The sequence below is a fragment of the Salarias fasciatus genome, chromosome 1, assembly GCF_902148845.1.
Source record: "Salarias fasciatus chromosome 1, fSalaFa1.1, whole genome shotgun sequence".
Classification (NCBI taxonomy): domain Eukaryota; kingdom Metazoa; phylum Chordata; class Actinopteri; order Blenniiformes; family Blenniidae; genus Salarias; species Salarias fasciatus.
In genome coordinates this window covers 2,961,969-2,967,968 of record NC_043745.1, presented here as the reverse complement: position 1 = coordinate 2,967,968, position 6,000 = coordinate 2,961,969, and the positions used below count along the sequence as shown (strand labels likewise).

Genomic DNA, 6,000 nt, shown 5'->3' with positions numbered 1-6,000 from the left:
CAGCGGAGTGGAGCTGTGAAGTCAGTCTGGAGGAGAAGAGAGGGCAGAGAGAGCAGACGGAGTTCCCCAGAGTGCTTCTGAGCAAGTCATTAGCAGGGGAGGGCCGGTCTGTTGTCTCAGCTTGCTGTAGTGTTCCCCCATTTAGTGAGCCAACACGGCATTCAAGACAAAAAGAATTAAAAAGAAGAAAAAACACGGACTCAGACTTGGTAAATATAACACTCAACAACACATAAAAAAATTGATGTGAGCCGATTAAATAAATGATGTGCTTGCGAGTGAGAGAAGTACTTTGATTCAAAGGATTTGATGTATTCAGATTTGTTTATTCAGGACGTGAAGATTCGTGCACAGCAGGCTGCTTCTCGCTGAGTGCTGTTGTTTAATGAGAGGAAAAGAAATGCATTGCATTGAAGCCCAGCAGTACCCCGACGTCTCAGATGGCAGGGGGACGTCGCTGTGCACGGGAGAGTCAGCGTCAGTGCACAGCCATCACAGTCTGACTGATGGCATGGAATAGACGGTAGAACCATCAACTGCCTGAAGCAACGCAGGCGGCGTTTTCAGAGTTCCAAGTGCAAAAGCAAAGTTCACTTTTCACTGGAAGACGTCATGTAAAGTGGGAGAACAGCATCTTGCTCAAGGACGCTTAGACACAAGAATCGTGTGAGAAGACAATTGAACCACCAGCCACCGTCTACCAACAGAGTCACTTTTCAATTCATGGCCAACGTTGATTTGTATTTATTTCTTTTTTACAGCAAAAGTTGCGATGGACTTTGCTCCATCCTGACTTGCTAACTTCACACACTTGCTGCACCTTTGTGAGCCAACCGTCCATGATGTGAACGTCTCCTCCCTCCACGCTCACAGGAGCTGTGCTGGGCTGAGATCTGAGCCCGTGGAGGTCTTTGGAGTCCAAACAGGACTCATCCAGCCAGGAGAGCTTGCTGACGGTTCAGACTGCAGCTGCAGTCTTCTGCTCGGATCTTCACTGTAATGTTTAGTTGTTCTTCTGCAGGCTGCAGGTTGTAACCAGCAGTTAGGCGAGGAACGGTTCTCATTTTGTCATCCCAAACCAGTCTGACTGTTCTCTGATGTCTGACAGCATCGTTAACTCGAAGTCTTCTGCTCGTCTTCTTTGATAGTTTTCACTCGTCCAACTCATCCAGGCTGCATCCAGATTCACTTCATTCCCATTTCTTTGTCACTCAGATGCTCAGTTTGAGCCTCAGCAGCTCATCTTCAGGGAGTCTAAACAGAAGATCTGTGCCAGTGGGCAGAAAAACAGACGTGTTATGTTTCAAATGAAAATGCCAGCACATTGCATTCAGATTCACTTCAGCACATTTCTTCCGATTCTGACAAAAAAAAACAGGTTCGTTTCTTGCTTCTTCGCCATCTAAGAACTGAGGCTGGAAACAATGACCGGATGGATGTTTTACACTATTTGAAAAGAGAACGGTCTTCAAACGGTCCTCATGGAGTTTCTGATATATACCAGATGTGCATCTACAGCCCAGATGTTTCCTGTGAGCTGGAAGCTTGCTCTGCAGTCTGGCCTCTGAACCCCAGACACCTTCAGGCTGCTGTTTCCTTCCCGAGCTGTGATCAGTGAGCGAATTCATCAGACGTCTGCGTCTCATCCTCCAGACGACGGATGGCAGAGTGCATCTCTCATTCTTGTTAACCAAGTGTCTGGTGTTCTTAATGAGCACTATTAAAGGTAAAGTGTCATTACCACAGCACTCTGTCTGTCCATTACAGCCATCATTGTCTATTGATGTCCTTCTGCACGTAATCATAGGAGTCATCAGCGAGCACTCGTCTTCCTCTGTAGCCTGTGCCTGGTGCAGCAGCTGATTAATGTCCGCCACCTCTTTGCCAAATTCATTTTTTAGTTTGATCACAGAGTTGTTTCACTTTAATAGAGGCTGCCTGGAGGAAAACACGCCCCGGATGACTCGGAAGCTGTTGTCATTCAATGTTGTTCGAAGAGACAAGAGGAATACCTCCGTCCATCCATCATCCGTCCCAACTCTGTCCAAGTCCAAGTTTCAGGGGGAAAACGTACCTGAGAGTACTGGAGAGACCTTGGAAAGATCCAGACAAAGATCGGAGCGCACGCTCAGACCTGCTCTTCGAGGCCTAGAAATCAATCCATCGATTGAGCTTTTTTAAAAGATGTTTTCTACTTGTCTTCATCGTGACGTTCGGAAACATATCAATGAGTTCTGGCTGGAGCGCTGCGCGGCACAGCCACGGCTTCTCCACCCACACCGGCACATCATGTCATCCCCACCTACACCGCCAGCAGCCTGGAGTGTTAAACAAAGCAGAAAAGGACAGGCAGAAGTAGAAAAGGCGACAAACACAAGAGGAGCGGCTGAAGCAGGAGGTCAAACCACAGTCGTGACAAACGGCTGAGCGAGTGTGAAAGCTTGAAAAATGGCAGCGGGAGTCATGTCGGAGAGGGTTTGTTCTGGAAAAACTAAAGCAGAAAGCAGATCAACCTGCAGTTTGGAAGAGACCCAGGTGGATCAGGGATCATGTATGAAGCATGCAGGTGAGTGTGGTCGCATGTTGACCTGAGATGTGCTCTCCTCCGTGGTCGTCTGGATTTCATTTACATGTCAAAAGAAAACCTGGTGAAAACCGTTCTGAAGGCTCCGGCTTGTTGTTCAGAGCGTACCTTCGCCTGAGTTTGACTTCACTGTAATGTTTTGATGAATCAGAGAACTCAGACAGGTAAAATGCTTTAAAAAAACACAGCATATATTTAGACGTGTTTCTTCAAACAGATAAATTCATTTCAACAAAAAAAAGGATGTGTTGGTTTGTCTGTGACTGTTTAAAGTTTAATTGGACGGAATTGAACTTTGTGATGAGAGATGAAAATAGAAGCTATTTCCACGTTGAAATAGCTTCTTTTTTCTACACAACAATCGTTGTGTAGAAACAGTCTCACCTGATGTGGCGTCTGATGCCAACATCAACATTCCTGTTCCCTTAATTAAAGAGCTTAGTTGTTGACATGTACGTATAAGTTTAATATTAAGTCTTCAATAAGTCCAACCTAACCCAAAGTGAATCCGTTTCACAGGAAGACCAGCAGCCTGGCAGTCCCGCGAAGGGAAATCATGCGAAATCAGACGTTCCATTAGCTCTTCAGCAGACACCAGCCCAGGCGACATGCGTGGATTAAGGAAGTGAACCAGTCCTCTGTGATGATCTGGATTCACGTTGTTGCACCCCTGGATGCTCATTTGTCCCTCCATCCCCTCCGAGTCTCATTACATGCGTCGTCTAATGAACCAGGAATGGAATTAGTGTTTGTTATATCAGTGGGGGTCTGAGGACTGTCCTGCATAATGGGGAAGTAAGTGGAATAGATATGTGAATATGAATAAATAAATCCAATGTAATTAATGGGGACCAATGATTGGACCGGTGATAATTAAATCTGCCGTGTTTTTCAATTTGCATGATTAAGATGTTAGTTAACGTTATGTTGTACCCACACGTTACAGGTTGTTCATTCTCAAAATGTCAACATATCAGAATTCTCAACACTGCACTTAATTATCTTCAGGAGCTTTAAAACTATCAGCTAAATCAATTAACTTTAATCTGCAACCAATTAAAGTGTGACTTTTAGGAATGCTAATGTGCCACATGTTGTACTCACACACACACACACACACACACACACACACACACACACACACACACACACACACACACACACCACCAGATTCCCAGCGACATGAAGTGTGAGGAGGAGGAGAGGATTGGATGTGCACATTCCGCTCAGAGCTCAAAGTGTTTAAGCCGAAGAGATATTTTTTCTTTTCTCACACACTTTTTTTTTTTCTCCAGCGGAATTTAAGTTTGATTTTCTTTTTTTCAAGCTGTCGTTTTAGGATTCAAGAGAGGTCAGAAGCGATTTGCATATTTTGACATTTTAAACAATTCACAGCAGCTCTTAAAGGGATTTTTTTTTCTTTTTTTAAAGAAGCTGTCTGAAATCAGCCGCCGCGGTTTTGAAGGAGCTGAATGGAAAGAACCAGCTTGGGTGCTCAATTGCGCTGTTAATATTATACTGTCAGATGGAGAGGGCAGCACTTGACAATGAAGAACAATGAGTATTTCCAGGCCTTTCATGTCTACCCGCCGTGCGCCTATTGAGTGGAGCACTTTCACCGATATGCTATTTTAATGTTGCATTGACCAAGACGGTGGGACAAGGTGAAGAGGAGGAAGAGGAGGCAGAGGAGGAAGAGGAGATAATGGTGTCAGTTTGGACGCAGGGCTCTTCCTCCTGGCATCCATTTCACCGAGGTTCCTCCCTCAACAGCCATTAGAACTCATTGTAACCTTTACTTTGCTCCACCAACTGTGGGCGGTGGGGGCGGTGGGGGGAACCACACTTTCAATCTCTCCATCGCCTGGGGAATCCTGGGAGGAGGAATTGAATGAGCATTGTTCCCAACAGTCCCACTTTCTTTAAAGCTGCACAGTGAGATTAAACAATTGAAACGGCACCAGACGAGTTGGATAAATTACCCGGCCGCCGTGTGAGCGTGCCCGCTCCTGCGCGTCCAGGCTGCAATGATTGAACCTGCAGAACCTCCGCGGGATGAAACCTTTCTGTCTCGCCTCCTGAAACAAGGCGTCATCGATAAAAACTACTTTAAAAGGGGTTTACACGTGTTTCTGCTGATCCCTTTTGCAGTTTAGCCTCTCATGTTGGAAAAGTTTACCTAAAAACTGATTCTTCACATACTGGGACACTCACTAGCATGAATGATCAAAATGCTATGTGTTCACAGGATTTACTTTACTTTGTTCTAATTTTACAGGGAACCATGGAAGCAAGGTGAGCACCAGGGTGATTATGGGGAGGAGTACAGCAGTGATGAAGCCCAGGTCTGGCTCAGTCGGGGACGCTTTTTGGTTTAAATAGGAGCAGAGAATGTATGAAGTGACCACTGATGAAGGCAGAGTTCGCTACGTGTCAGCTTGTTGCAGAAGTTCACATGAATGAGTGAAACGAGTGTCAGTTACACTCGGCTACAACTTTCCAGAAACCTCGTGCACACCTACTTGCAGATTTTTACAAATTTCAGTCTGCTTCTGAACCAAGCGTCAGCTACGAAGCCAATAAAACCAAACGGATGACAACGAGTTTGATGTTGATGTCGCTGTGCCTGAGAAGTTCACCGAACATTGGAAGGACTTTTAGGTAGAGAAGGAGAAATCTGCGTCTTCCTGTCGCTAAAGACGAGACGTCCTCAGCTCACCAGCCTCCATGCTGCTCATTCCTTTACTGTTCACTATCAACCCGACACAATGAGCTTGATGGTCACAGATCTGATGATGCTGAAGCTGCAATGTGAGGGAAATCTGCCGGGCCTGGCTACACGGTGGTCAGTCGGCACAGACCTGATCCAGATCTGATCCGCAGATCCGATCTGTGCCACCGAGGGCAGAAAACCAGAAGTGGGTCACATTAGAGCCACAGCGTAAAGATTCTCACTGACATTCAGTCTGTTATTTATGTTTTTACCACCTTTTTTTTCTTCTTTTGCTCTGATAATCAGGACACATTTTTGCTTAGATTTCATAATTCTCCCAGGCGTCTCTTATCCGGAGAGCCTGGAGGTGTTTTTTTTTTTTTTTTTTTTTTTTTTTTCAGGTGGATGTTTTAAAAAATAGCCTCAAACGTAAATGGTTATTTTAACAGGGAGTGAACATGACCTCTGGGTTTGTTGGAAAAGAGTCATTATTTTTGCAATCAGGAGCGGTCGCTGGCCGGCGTTGTCGTTTTTCCTTGTTATGACACGGCCCCTCCGAGGCGTCTTTCCAAAGAGGGGAAATATTTCACAGCATTCGCCGTGGATCAGCTTGGCCAGTCATGAGCTCAATTGTGACTGTCAAAATGAGGCTAGCGGTTGCATGGGGGAGGGAGCGTGGGGGAGGGGGAGGAGGGGGGCAGCA

General features: G+C 45.7%; 1 protein-coding gene across 2 annotated transcripts in view; it reads left to right on the top strand.

Moving 5' to 3' along the window:
- The first annotated feature begins 275 nt into the window (after positions 1 to 275).
- Positions 276 to 6,000, top strand: part of cdh8 (cadherin 8) — a 143,709-nt gene continuing 137,984 nt past the window's right edge. For both annotated transcript variants that reach the window (XM_030099133.1, XM_030099124.1), the window contains exon 1: positions 276 to 287. The gene's annotated coding sequence lies outside the window, so the exon portion shown is untranslated. The remainder of the gene's footprint in view (positions 288 to 6,000) is intronic.